Here is a 14679-nt window from a genome sequence, read left to right as displayed (position 1 = left end):
TTGTGATAAACATTCATACAATGAAGTTTACTGTTTTAAGTGTAAAATACAGTGGCATTAAATACATTCACAGTATTCTATAACCATCACCAATATCTATCTCTAGAATCTTTTCATCACCCCAAACTGAAATTCTGCACCTGTTACACAATAGCTCCTCATTTCCTCCTCCTCCCAACCCCTGGTAACCTTTATTCTACTTTCTCTCTATAAATTTGCTTATTCTAAATTCCTCCCATAAGTGGACTCATACACCATTTGTCTTTTTGTGACTGCCTTATTTCACTTAGCATAATGCTTTCAAGGTTCATCCACGTTGTGGCGTGTTTGAGAACTTCATTCCTTTTTATGCATGAATAATATTCCATTGTATGAATATACCACATTTTGTTTATCCACTCACCCCTGATGGACATTTGGGTTGTTTCTACCTTTTGGCTGTTGTGAATAATGCCACTATGAACACTGGCACATATGTATCTGTTTGAATCCCTGTTTTCAATTATTTTGGATATACTATGCGTAGAAGTTTTAAAGCCCTCCTTCACTGTGATAATGTGTAGGAATGAAATGCCATATGTGTGCACCATGCCATCAAGAGCTCCAATTACTGTTTCTATTGCTCAGAAGAGGGTCAAAGCATGTAATCATTCATTCTGGGAAGTGAAAATGCCTTGAATGTCAAGGAAATGACACTTTTGATTTCTCAAACTTCAGGAGAACAGCTGCTTGTCATTTACCCCTCACTTTATATGATGTACATGTTATCGGAGGGCCTTCTGTTATTGAGCAAGGGCTCGCTGCCCTATGCACATGAAGCCAATACTATGACACAGACTTTTGAGAAAAGAAAAGGCTTTGTTGCGAGGTTGACTGGTAAGGAGACAGGATGCAAGGTTCAAATCTGTCTCTCTGATTGAGGACTTGAGGTGGAATTTAAGGGGTTAGGGAAGGGTGGGCTGGTATGAGGGAGCAATGGCGGGAGAAGTTTCATGGAGAGAAATTGGAGGGGTTTAGCACTGGATCTTCCTGGACATTAGACCCTTCGTTTCTGAAAGTAATCCAGTGATCGAGTTCTGGTCATATCCCAGCTTTTTGGTTCCATGAGGAATAGGGGTTGAAACTTTGGTTCTGGGTATTATTTGAGGTCAAACTTCTCTCCTCTGTGCATGCTTCTGCTACATGACCTGTGGTTTTGTTCTGTTGTTTCTGAAAAAAACAAATCAGTATCTGATTAGAAAACAAGAGAAGACCAGTTTGCGCAGATTCTGTGGTTACACGTCACACACACACCTGGCACTTCTTCAGTAGCACACACACATGGAATACACAAAGGGTTCTGGGCTGTGGGACTGACCCCTCAGTGTGAGAACCTGGGGGGAATGAAATCACACCATTGTAATTCACATTTTCTTGAAGAATCGCCATAGTCAACAGCATCTAAAGTTGACTTTGACTTTGCCTTCCATGAGCGCACAGTGCTGAGGCTGAGAGGTATTAAAACTGAATCTCAAACATAAGTATGTTCTGAATCAAGGCATAGATTTTTGTGGAATAGTGATGGCTATTGTGATCATACCATTTTCCAGAAGCCTTCCTAAGGTTTTTACATGTGAAGCGTTGGGCGCATAGTAGAGGCTAAGCATCTGTTTTTCTAACTCAATCATCTTATTGTGTTAATATAGTAGTAATCAGCACCCAGCTCTGTGGCAGGTCTATAGTTAGATGGATGGAATTAGCCAGAACCCTATCTAACAGTCAGGACCTGGGTTGCATACTCCAGCTCAGAAGCAATTTAATCAGCATCCTCTTTGGGCATTTAGAATCTGCGTAAAGGCAGCCCAGAGTAAGGATGGAGTGAACTTATCCTTTGGTAGGTCCAAGTTTTTTTAAAAATAATAATTTGAATATTTATAAATTTATGTGAAGCTAAGATACAGAAAGAAATATTGAAGGTAAAGAAGTTTTTCAAAAAAAGTTTCTTCATTATAGAGTCCCCTGAAGATAAAAACAGAAAGAATATTTTTAACCCTGTGCTTTTCTATTTGTTTGCAGAAAAATAATTTTAGTAACTCTTATCTATTTCAGTTATGTCTGCTATCTCCTCAGTGTGTTTGGGCGTACCGCCATTTGCATCATTTTTGGAGATAAATTTAAACTCAAACACCTTTAACACTGTGACTTGAATTTATGTGAAGGTATAAATGACTGGGTTTGGATGAGGGAGGACATGGGAAGTGGGAGAGGAAGAGACAGAAGTCACTCTGTCCACATGGGGAGAACTCGTTGGAAACACTCTGAGAGGGGAGACTTAGCATGCTGGGAATAAAAAGAGCTGATTTAAAACGGTCCAGGGCTAACCCAGGATGCACATTATTATTAATTTTCTTTGATTAGACATTAATGATTTTTAAGATAAGCCTTCAGGACTTAAACATATTGGAAAGATTCTGAGAAAAGCAGGCTTTTTATCATGCAAGCCTCCTCTTGCAGTGTGTCTATGTGCTGTTTGCAGAGTATTTTGCTAGGCAAGGAGACAGAAGCACAGAGTCAATGTCTGGTTTTACAAATTTGTCCCTAAAGGTTCTGAGGCTTCATTCAGGCAAAATTTCGTATTGAGTTCTTCCTGCCCTAAATTAGAAGACACTGGTCCTTGGGTCTTAAAATTGCTCCATTTGCTGAAGCTCTGCGTTCCACGGTTCCCCTGAGGAAACGAGAGAATCATGTATTGTCACAAATGGTTACTGGTTTGGCAACACTCTTTCCTGTCACTATGTCATTCTCTTACTGTAAATCCTACATTTTGTGTGAGGAAGAAAGGTGGATTCCAGAAGTTACTGATCTTGTTCTTGGTTTGGCATGGCTTTAAAAGCCAAATGTGAACACAGTGCAATATACAGATGATGTATTATAGAAATGTACACTTGAAACTTATATAATTTACTAACCAATGTCGCCCCAATGATTTTAACAAAGATAAAAATAAACAAAATTTTTTTGGTATCCTTTATTTACCTGAAAGTAATATTCAAAGAAGACTGAAAAGGGAGCAGAGTTTGTTCAGCCATTCAGGGGGAATGGTATTTTCCCTTATTCTGTTTTTCTTTTTAAATTATGATAGTAGTTCTTCAGTGCATTTCAATTTGTCCCATGAATCTGACAAGTCACTGCTTATTGGGTTTGAAAAAACTACATGTATTGACCCAATGTCTAATCAGAAGCTCCTCGTACAAAAGCTGAGTTGTTGTTTTTTTGTTTTCTTTTTTGGAAATGAAGTATCAGTTTGGAGTCTCCTCTCCATTTGTCTGAATTTGTTACAAGGAAAGTAGAAATAGGGCAATTAGAAGCTTTGTGCAAGAATATAAATAACTTGCATCTTTACTAGACTGTTGTTATATTAATTGGTGAAAATATTTCTCTGCAAACTTTAAAAATATGTATTTTCTGATTTTGTGTGTGTGTGTCTGAAAAGCAAAATTTAGAGTATATTCAGAAGATAATTCAGAACATTATGATATTAAAAGTAATTTGAGCTTGTATCCAGGAGGTTCTTAGAAAAATAAATTTTGAGCTCAAGCAATAAGGTATTAGCTGGACTCGACACAGACCATCAGTTGGTACTGGGATAAGAGCTGGGTGATCCAGAGTCTGTGAGCTCGGCATTCATGTATTTGCATCTTTCAAAGCTGGAAAAACACCTTGGAAGGTGTCATGACCAACTACAGTCCTGCCTAAATTTAATGGGAGCATAATAGGTGGTAAGTCTCTAGGTTTTCTGTTCAAAATTCTGTTGTTGACTTGCATTAGATATCTCTTCAGAAATAGTGATCATCCCAGTGTGAATGGATGCTTGGAAATGGTTAGGCGATTACAAATATGCTGCCAGGGCATCAGAACAATTAGTGTAGTAAATTTGCTAACTAGTGTATCTCCAGTCCTAGAACAACGCTTAACACATATCTGCTAAATATTTGTTGAATGAATGAATTGAATTGACAGAGGCAACTTCATTTTTAGTGTATATAAGCTTAACCTCCCTAATGATAAAAATGGAAGCTTTCCTTGGGGCATACATAGGGTTTGTTCTGGGCATCCAGAGATCCATATGAGGACATTCAAAAGAAGGGAGAAACTCATAGAAAGATTGGTTGGGTTGAAGGTTGCAGATAGCCATTAAGGCAATTTTACCCTGGAGTTAGGGCGTCTTTCCTTAAATTCTACGCAAGTCACAATTTGCACAGAGAATAGGTTAGAGCAGAGGGTCCCAAATTTTCTTTGCTCCCAGTGCCTGTAGTGTCTTGGTGATTTCTTTTTATGAGACTCCTAGACCAAAAGGAAAAACAAACAGTTCCATTTATTTAGTAGTTAGTGCTAAACAACTTAATAAATATTTAAGTCCTAACAACTTCATAGCCATTTGAATAAATAATACAAATATTTAAAAAACACACACACGCACACACAACATTTTACTTTCATTTTAAAATAGCCACACCTACTTACTAATGGGACGTGTGTGCCGACTGAGCCTGCACAACTTCTCAGATTTTGGTCTCAGCGTCACTCTCCTTCGCTTTTTCACACTAACTTTCTCACAGTACTTGATTTTTATCCCGGCAACCACTGAAAACTTGATTTCGCAAAGATAGGATGTTTCAAACGAAATACAGCGATTTAATGTTAAAAGAGTCCATGCAATGTCTGCCAAGTGTCAGGGATTGCTGTGTTTTCCTCAAGAATTTAGAATGTCCCACTGTGCCCTGTGAGTTCACTGCAGTGTCCCAGAGCCCAGTGGGGACATTTAGAAACCATGAGGTTAAAGAAATAATAATAATAATAATAATAATAATAATAATAATAATAATGTCAATTACTGACTCATCAAAGAGCATCAACATGAAACAAAACCGCATTTGTTATTTTTTTTTGTTGTTTTTTTCTTTTAGAGTTCACCTTTTTAAAAAAAATTATATTTCGATATTATACAGTTTCAGGTGTACAGAACAACTTAATGATTAGACATTTACACCCCTCATAAAGTGATAACTGTCCCCCCCCACCCTTCCCCAAGTCTACTACCCCTCTGACATCATACATAGCTGTTACCTAGTAAGGGAGATCAATAATCTTGTTGAAGTTTTAGTAACATTTCTGAAGGCCAGGACACTTAGGAGGTTTTGGGAGTCCAGTTTAAGATAGGTTTTGAATGCAGTGACCTGACTGGGATTCGACATAGGGCTTGACATAATAGTGTAGAATTGGTGGCTATAATGAAGCAAGGATTTTGAGGGAGTGCAGAAGCATAAGTAATCATTTGATAAGACCAGATGAGTGGTCTGTTGTCCTCAGATGGGAGGTAAGTATGGCTTGTTGAAAGTTTGGGTATATGGATTTGGTGGAAATTCCTGAAATAGAAAACAGTGATTTGCACTTTCATCTTGGACAAGAGTTTCTTGGAAGAGTAAACTCATGTTCATGCAGACGTTGAACTGTATGGTTTTGGTTCTCAGCACTTTACAAGTATCCTATTTTAAAATATTCTCATCAATTTTATGAGGAAGGGATTATCCCTATTTTTACAGTAAAAGGACGTGAAAGGAAGACAGAGTGGTTAATTGACTTTGCCTATGGTCATGGAACCAGGACAAGACAGAGCATGTGATCTTTTTGTTTTAAAAATAATGAAAAGGCACTGGCAAGCACTACGCGAGTAATTCACAGGTTTGTGTATAGAATATTTATTTTCAAAGTGTTCTTTAAGCATTCATATTACTCCTGCTGTGGCCTTATAACAGTCCGGTCCATGGGTCTCCCTGCACATTAATAGAGAGACTGTGGTTTGTGGTTTGGGGTGATTATACCATGCTTTGGATAGAGCTGGTTGCAGCTTTCCTGTTTAGTGACTGGCTGCCCTGGAGCTGACCCCAGGCCCCACACTGCTGCTGATTCTGGGAGAATGCCTGAAGGGCATCAAGTCTTTGGATGTGGTAACTGGCCTTTGTCTGAGCAGCACAGCAGCAGTGCACTGAGCGTCTTACTTTATGGCATATTGGTTGCTTAGTTATTGAGCCATGTTACAGACTGTGACTTCATTCTGAGTAAAAAGAAAAAAAAGCACACAATAACATAGAAAGATTTTAATCACAGAAACACTTCACTGTTATTACAGGAATATTAGCATGTAAAAACTAAGGTTTATAAAACTCCGGGTTTAGTTTATGTTCTTAGTTTTATGACCGAGTTTATAAACATTGTTTTAGCCAATTCTTTATAGTGCTTGGAATAATTATTTAAAGGAGTTATATGGGTAAATCTTTTAAAAACAACCAATCAATCAACACGCCTGTATGGAGCATACCTTTGTAAGTATACTATTTTACGTATATGATTTCCTATAGTAGATGGGTATAATAGTCAACAAAGAATCAATTTACTTTATAGTATTTGAATAGATACTTTATAGAATTTTATAGTTCCTTAAGCCATGAGGTTCTATATATTTGGTCATGAATTTTTGATGGTTGCTCCTTCATTTAGTCTGTATCTGCTTGTATACAGTCTATATATAGAATTATTGTCTTAATTCTAAAATAAGCAGAGGAAAGAGGTTGGAGTGTTAGAAGAACTGAAGGGAAGGTGAATGTAACCGGAGTCTAGTGAGCAACGGAAGAGTGACACACATGCATAAACACCAAGAAACAATCAAGATGGATATGATGAAAGCTCTGTATGAATACTATGATTTTTATTTCCAGTGTGTGAATTTGCTATTTGTAACAGAACTCAGGGAAGACCAGTGCAGTCTGCAAAACTCACTCTCAAGATGTTCCATTACTCATTAAGTTAGTAATGCTTTCTTGGAATGGAGGAAAATTCATATAAGGTGCAGTTAGAGTCCAGGTCTGCCTTTCTCCCTGGAAACGAGGTGACTTTACCCCAAGTAGGAGACCAGCCATTCCTAATTCAGGGGAAATTGAACTTGAGATGTTCTGGACTTCTATACATAAAACACAGCAACATATGGTGTGACAAATTTTTAAAAAGAAAACCAAAACGAAGACATTGCAGGTATGAATAGAAGACAATTACACAAAAGCAGCTTTTGTAATTGAAATCTTCAGAATAATGAGAAGTCATGCTTTTTTGTTTTTGTTGTTGTTGTTTTTTTTGTTTTGTTTTGTTTTAGCTTGCAAATGGTACCAAATTTTAAATTCTGTAATCTGGACTATCTAGGCGTTTACAACTCTGAATGCAATAGCAATTCCCTTTGTCCAAAATAAGTTTTGTCATCCTATCTTCAATGAGTCGTATGGTTATTGACAGAGTGGTGAAGAGATGATCCCCAAAGTAGTTTGGCTGGTGAGAGAAATGCAGGTGGAGAACACATGAATTGATGAAGAAAATGAGGAAAGCAAATTGAGACTTTCAGGAACCAGAGTGAAAATCAGAATAATATGTTTTTCTCCTGTACAGGTTGGAATGGAATTAAAGCTTAGTGGGAAAGTTTGAAGTTTTAGCTAGCAGAAATATCAAGATATTTCATGCTTTTGTTAGAATTTCTGCATTATCTTTTTAGAACCATGAGTACAAATTAATTACAAATGTACTGAGAATCAGTTGAGGAAAATTAGTTGTAATAAATAACTTCACTGTGTATAACGCTAGAAGGGATAATTTTAGAAGGAAGTAGATAATTATTTTATCATATATTGCCACTCAAATCGACAGTTAACTTGTTTTTATATGTGTGCATTATTCTATAATTCATAGTGAGTGAAATAGTAAAGTAAGTCAGTTCTTTAGCGCACTGTGCCAGTTATTATGTCTTTATCAGGCTTTCCAGTGGGGAAACTTCAGTTAGATGAAACCATTTATTCTATTTCACTGTATTTTTATACCACTACGTTGATGCAAAGAATGAAATGTGAAAATTGGTTCGTACCACAAGAAACTGAAAGCAAAGTGTTTGGAGGCTGAGTAACTGTTCTCCTTATGATAATATTGTATGTACTATCTGTCTCTGTTGCTATATTTTAGTGTATGAGAATTAACTGTTAGTGATGTGTTCCTTAAATACACTTAAGAAATTAAACACTTGAGAGACAGTGATACTGTGGCAGGCTTGGCCTGCACTAGCACAGCTCACGGAAGGGGCAAAGCCACATTTGTGACTGATTCCCTGGCATCAGCTGAGTAGCCTGGACAAATTCTGCAGTCTTCATAATTTTTTTCCTTCCTCAGCTGTCCTGGTATCCCATCTTCCTCTTTCTGCCTTATCTTTTTATCCTTTTTCCCTCAAGGTTAAGAACGGAAGGATGTTCAGGCCTCTGTGATCTGCACACCATGTTTAATACGCAGCTCAAGTTTGCCTTCACTTAAGACTACAAGGAAACTACACTTGCAAGATGGTATATGTTTCAGCCAAATCACACAGTGAATGTCATTTCTTAAAGAAACAAAGCTTGAGAGGTTAATGTAAATATTTCTCAGCTAACAGCTAGTTACTTGGAGTGCTCTGAAAAACTTTTCTTTGTTCAGGGAAAAGGCTATTAAAGAGATGGATATGGGTGTATATTGCTGGTGCATGTTATTCTATTCATAAGATTTATTCAATTACACTTCATTTTTCTTCTCTTTCTAGCTGGCTGAACTGGCAATTTTTGTATTTACTTTTCTGAGTCTAAGTATGCAATGCACAAGAAAGCACAGCATACCGATAGCAGAGGAAAAGATGAGAAATACCGAAAAGGACAGTTATGAATATTCACAAAGTTAAAACTGAGCTAATAGTTTCAAATGTTGAAAATTCTGTGTGTGTGTGCGCACAGGACTATATTATTAGAGGAAATTCATGTGCTTTTTCTTTCATAGATTGGGTATGTATGTGCCATGAGACTGAGAGTCACTTAAATGTTGAATCTCCTCCCATTGGTTATGTACTATCTCAAGAATTTTTATCTTTGACTGCAGATGGTTTAGGTCTCTGCCTTTCAAATTCTTTGGTCAGTGTGTCTCAGAAGCTTTTTCTAAAAAAATTTCCTATTTTGTTCATTGTATTTGTTATCAGCACGGATAGTCTCATATTTCCATCGCTAATACATGTTTTTCAAATGGTCAACTTTAGAATTGGTTTAGATTGCAATATTTGAAATCTAATTGTTATATTACAGAGAGATACCAAATTTCAATTTTAAAGATTTACTAAAAGATAAACACAATAATTTCTGCAACCCATTATAATTATAGACTTAGTGAAATAAATTATTGGAAGAAGAAAGTAAATATGTAAGAAGAGATTATAAGGGACAGTGATGACAAAGATAGAAGCTGAAATCAATAAGGATTGGCTTTGAATAAAGAATAGAAACAAAGGATGAGGAAGATATGAAAGAACAGTTGGACTTTGAGAGAAAATTTGAAGTATAGAGGAACTGAAGTTTATATTTATGACCGATAATAATCTCCTTCCCTTCCCCAACCATAGTTCTCACTCTATCAACCCGATTATTTTCTTCATAACATCTACTGCCTGAAATTGTTTTATTCTGAGTATTTCTTTAGTTGTTTAATATTCACCAGCACCTGCAGAATGTAAGCTCCACAACTAGGAAACTGTCTTGTACATACTGCATACCTAGCATGTGTCTGGCATATAGTAGGTGCTCAAAAAATATTTAAATCAATGGACATTGTCAATAAACCTTTATATGAGAATAAAGGAGGAGTACATTAGAAGAATAAAAAGCTTTGAAACATTCACTAGTAAATGATCTACCTAATATTCATAGCATTAATTACAGCCTTTATTTATTGAGTACTTAGTATGTGTTATGAACCAGACAAAGCAGTTTATATATACTAAGTATAATTTTCACAGTTGCCTGTGAGAAAACTGTTATTATGCCCAGCTTAGAGTGAGGAAACTGAAGCTTAGAAATATTTGAAGTTAGGAAGCTAGCCAGGTATTTATTTTTGTTCCGTTAGGAATAAGTGAACAGATTTTGAGTAGTATTTATGACCCAGTTTTTGCTGAAAACATAAACTTTTAAAGGATCCACTTGCATGGTAAAATAGTTTTCTCTATTTACTTCAGACAATCTAAAAGCGGAAGTGGAGAAAACAATCTTCCCAGGATGTCAGATAATCAAGGGCAGAGTTTGGTGGGGGGCTGTGGGGACCGTGTGAGAGGGTCACAATCTCAAGTGTGACTGCAACCTGGTCCTTTGGTCCAGACCAAGTAGGAAGACAAACAAACCTCGGAATGTACTAATAGACTGGTGCTCATTGAGACTATTTCTGTGAGAAGGAATGATTAAGTGTAGTTAATTCACTGTTTCCTCACATCTCATTGATGTTTTAGTTTGACTTCAATCCTTACTACTTTACTAAAACAATGCTTTCCAGTGTTTCCTTTATGACATGGGAACATTTCCTCATTATTTCCCTCTTTTCCGTTATCTTCATATGGACTCTCTCTACAGCATTATACCCCCTCTATTGTACACTTCTAGAAAATCTTCCCTTAATGTATGTGATGCTGTATTCTGTTTTCTTAGCTCCTATTTCTGATTACTCTCTTCTCCCTAGCCTCTCTTTCTTCATCTCCCTTTAAGACGTAAGCATGCTACAAGAGTTGGTAATTTGTTCTGATTTTTGGCAGTTATCTATTCTCAAGATGCCACCATGTCAGACGTGATTCCTGCAATAACTCAGTGCAGCTAAACATGCCCTTATGGAGATCCTGCTAATAATCAAACTCAATATATCCAAACCCGAATCCATTTTTCATTTTACTTTCATGCTCCCATCTCCCAAGCCAGCTGCTCCTACATACACTGAGTTGATGACTGTCTTGGTGATGTAGGCCAGGTACAGAGACATTCTTGTTTTTTCTCTCCTTCCCTATCCAATCTCTCACTGAGATCACTTGGGTTCTCCTTTGCAGTATCTTCTCATATGTACTTTCCTCCTGCTTTTAAGACTATCTTGTATTATTGCATAACCTCCTATCTCATCACTTTGTTTCTAAAGATTTCCCTCTGTAATCCATTATTCTTACCCCCTCCATATTCACACAGAATCATCTTTCTTACAAACATTACTCTTAAATGCTTCCCATTACCTACTAAGTGAAAATTTTGGACCTTAAGTTCATTTTCTATGGCTTTCCTTTCCAGACGCATTTGTTCCACTACACTTTTGTCCTAGACCCTCTTTTCAAACTCTCTAACCAATATTCCATATTTAGTCTTTAACATGTCTTGCATTTTTCTTTGGCTGAGCACATGCTCTTTAGTTTCCTTTCATTCTATTATTCCTAGACTTTCCCTGTGCGATACCACTGCACATTATTCCAGACTCAGCTTGATTTGCTTGATTATCACTTTTTCCACGAAGTCTCCCCATCCCCATTCCTGTCAATGATATCACTACCTTGTCCAGGTGCCATGGCATTTAGTTTTCAAATTTTATGGTGTGTTTATGTTAGACAGGCATTCAGTTTAGTGATGAAAAAGAAAGCAGGCTCAGGAATCAGACTTAGTTCTTATGTGGCCTCTGGCAAATCACTTGATCTCTCTCTTAGTTCCTTTATCAATAAAATAAGATTATTAACATTTACTTCACTGAGTAGGTAATGAATGCAAAACTCTTAAAGGGTCTTCTAGGTCAAAGGAAGTATTTAATCAATGCTATTTATCATTATCACCATCATCATCAACTTTTATATTATTGACATTTGAGTAAATGAGCATCTGTGTTTCCACGTAGACTTTGAGCTCCTTGAAGGTAATGAATACATCTCCTTTATTTTGTGTCCATAGCACAGAAACAGGAAACAAAAGTTTTTAAGAATTTTAATTGAAAATAATAAAAAGGAAGGCTCTCAAAGACCAGCTAATCTGAAATTTTATCTGTGCGACTTCTTAATACATGAGGCTGACAATTTGGATGACTGGCAAAATGTCATATTCCATTATCAGAAGCTGAGAGCTTGTGGAATTAATAGTTCAGAGGTATGCTTGATTTCAACGATAAACCACCTAGTATTAGGAATTTCTATTTGATAAGTACCTCCAATGCCCCCTTCCCTTCTACAAAAAGAAGTTCATAGATTTGAACGTGTGAAAGTTTTGGTTTCACTTGGGTTAAGAACTATGTTACAATGATGTTAAAAATCATTATGCACATAATCAAACATAACTATGTAAGTGTGACTGTGTTAAGAGATTGGAGGTTTGAGAGACATTCCTTCAGGAGTGGGAGTGACGTTTAAGTTGAGGCCGGTTAGAGAGGAAAAAAGCCAGACACAGGAAAGGCTGAGGAGAGAGTCTCTCTATTTAGAAACCATATCAATTTAACTTAATCATCTTAAATAAAAAAAGAGAAAATTGAGTTCTTACTACAACTTTTTGTCCATATTCAGATTCCAACAGCAAGGAGGAGGAGGATAGGAGGTAAAAAAGAGAGTCTGCTTTAAATGAATTGATCTTTGATAATTAATTACCACAGTTTCTTGGTTTTCATTATTATAGTTTAGCTGAAACTTTGAATAAAAATGCCCCCACAAGATTCAGGGATGTCTAATAGGATATTGTGTCACTGTAAAAGTGATTAGTTAGAAGTCCAAACGTAATTGTCTTAATAAGCCACTTAATCATTCACAACAGACAAGAGAAACCACAAAGGACCACAATTCTAAGGCTTTTCAGTTTTAAGTTTTCAAAAGCTCATTAGTAAAGCAGGAAGTTGAAGTGCAGGAAATTATTTTATACAGAGGTGTCAGTTATTGTTATGCTGTATTTTATGCAGTTGCTTTGTATTAATCCTTCTCTGTAGCATGAGGAGAATTTTGAAGGAGTCCCCATACAGAGATAATAATAGCATCGTCCTGACAAAACAGAGCTAACCAGAAATTCCTTTGAAAATAAAGCTTTGTCCGTGAGAGACTGAATAGCTTTCATCACAAGCACAACAATAAATAGAGGTCAGATCTTGATTAACTGGAAGCTTAGTGAATGAATTTTTCTGGCCAATTATTAAAAATAATTTAAAAATAAACTCACCTTCTTTTTAAAAAGCACTTTTTTATGCTTGGGTTATTTCTGATTATTAAAATATGTGCTTGCGTTGGAAAGTTGGAAAAAAATTCAAGTTTCATAGAAGAAAAAATAATATCCAGTGATTAAAGTAATTCAACAGCCAGGTGCCTATTACATTTTAATATATTTCCTTCAGCTCCTTTAAGAATGTGTACACATAATTAAATATGTAAAAAATACTGACATAGTATTGTCATTTGCATTATGAAAAATTTCATACAATATTAAATATTTTTGAAATTATTTTCAAATTTTTATTTCTGTATACATTTTAACATGTAGATGTGCCACACTATTTAACCATTGTTCTTAGGCTAGATATCATGGATATAACTTTTCATTTCTTTGACATTCATAAGTAATGCTTGAGTAAATAGACTTGCTCAAGGTTCTAATTTATTTATTTATTTATTTTTGCATAGATTCCTATAAAGGAGTGTTTAAAATTTATTTTAATACTTACATTTAAAGAGTATAAATGCTTAAAACGTATTTACATGTATTATAAAATTGCATGCTTGTATGTTTTTATTTGGTAACAATTTCTACAAAACTTGCATTCACTTTTTTTTCATGTCCAACAATATTGAATGAAAGTACTCATTTCACTACATCTTACAAATCTTGAAAATTACTCAGTAAATAATTGTATCAGTATAGTGGACTAAGATGATATGTTTACATCCCTCTGCCTAAAATCCTTCAACTTACAGGACATTTATTTTTAGAAAATTTAGCCTATAGCAGCACTGATGTAAAAAAAGAAGGAGGCCATCCGCAGACAAGACATTGGTAGCAATTCTTGAAAATAAGTAAGGAGGTGGCATTGGGACCTCAGAGAAACAAAAGAAGAGAAAAACACAACCCAAAACAATTAGGAAATGGATCACAGAAGGAGAAGCAATTCCAGGAATATTTCAACCTAGGGTCAACACACACAAAGGCAAGTGCTGTGTTTGGAGGAGGAGTTACCATCATCAAAGATTGCTTGTGTGTTCGCACTCAAATCCCTTGGAGTTTTCCATAAATGAACTAATGTGCCTGTAGTGAGTGCTTAGAATGAATGCTTTGGTCTGAGAGAGACATAGAGAGGAACATGTTCTCATCAGGGAAACAGGTTAAACTGCTCTGCATGCCCACCTGTAGTAAAGACCTCTTTATTTTAGGACTCACAGGTGTTGGTCTGTAGCTTACCTACGTATCTGCTTCCTGCATGCTCTCCTATAGGCATACTTAACTTAGACACACAGAGACAGCCTTCATCCCTCCACTCAGAGGCAGGACTGTTGAACAGCCACAGCATTATAAGTGCAGAAGACAACTATGCCAATCAACAGACCTTCACTGTAAGTATGAACCACCAACCAAGGATCATCAGATCTTTGAGGAAAACTAATAGCATTGTCCTTTAACCATTGAGTTGCCTTGGCAGTTTTATAGAAAATCAAATGACCTTATTTCTCAACTCTCTAGTATGTTTCATTGATCTTTATGTCTACCTTTTTACCAATATCAAACTGTTTGAGGATTGTGACTTAAAATCATGTAGGGTATGTGCTCCAACTTTGCTGTTCTTTTA

General features: G+C 36.2%; 1 long non-coding RNA gene across 1 annotated transcript in view; it reads left to right on the top strand.

The window, feature by feature from the left end:
* Window positions 1–14415, top strand: part of LOC141571880 (uncharacterized) — a 170029-nt gene extending 155614 nt beyond the window's left edge. Inside the window, exons 7-8 of the long non-coding RNA XR_012496932.1 lie at window positions 8301–8408; window positions 14328–14415. This is a non-coding gene — a long non-coding RNA (uncharacterized LOC141571880). The remainder of the gene's footprint in view (window positions 1–8300; window positions 8409–14327) is intronic.
* Window positions 14416–14679: the final 264 nt, after the last annotated feature.

Source organism: Rhinolophus sinicus, linkage group LG05 (assembly GCF_036562045.2).
Source record: "Rhinolophus sinicus isolate RSC01 linkage group LG05, ASM3656204v1, whole genome shotgun sequence".
In the NCBI taxonomy this organism is placed as follows: Eukaryota; Metazoa; Chordata; class Mammalia; order Chiroptera; family Rhinolophidae; genus Rhinolophus; species Rhinolophus sinicus.
This window is presented reverse-complemented; position numbering and strand designations above follow the sequence as displayed.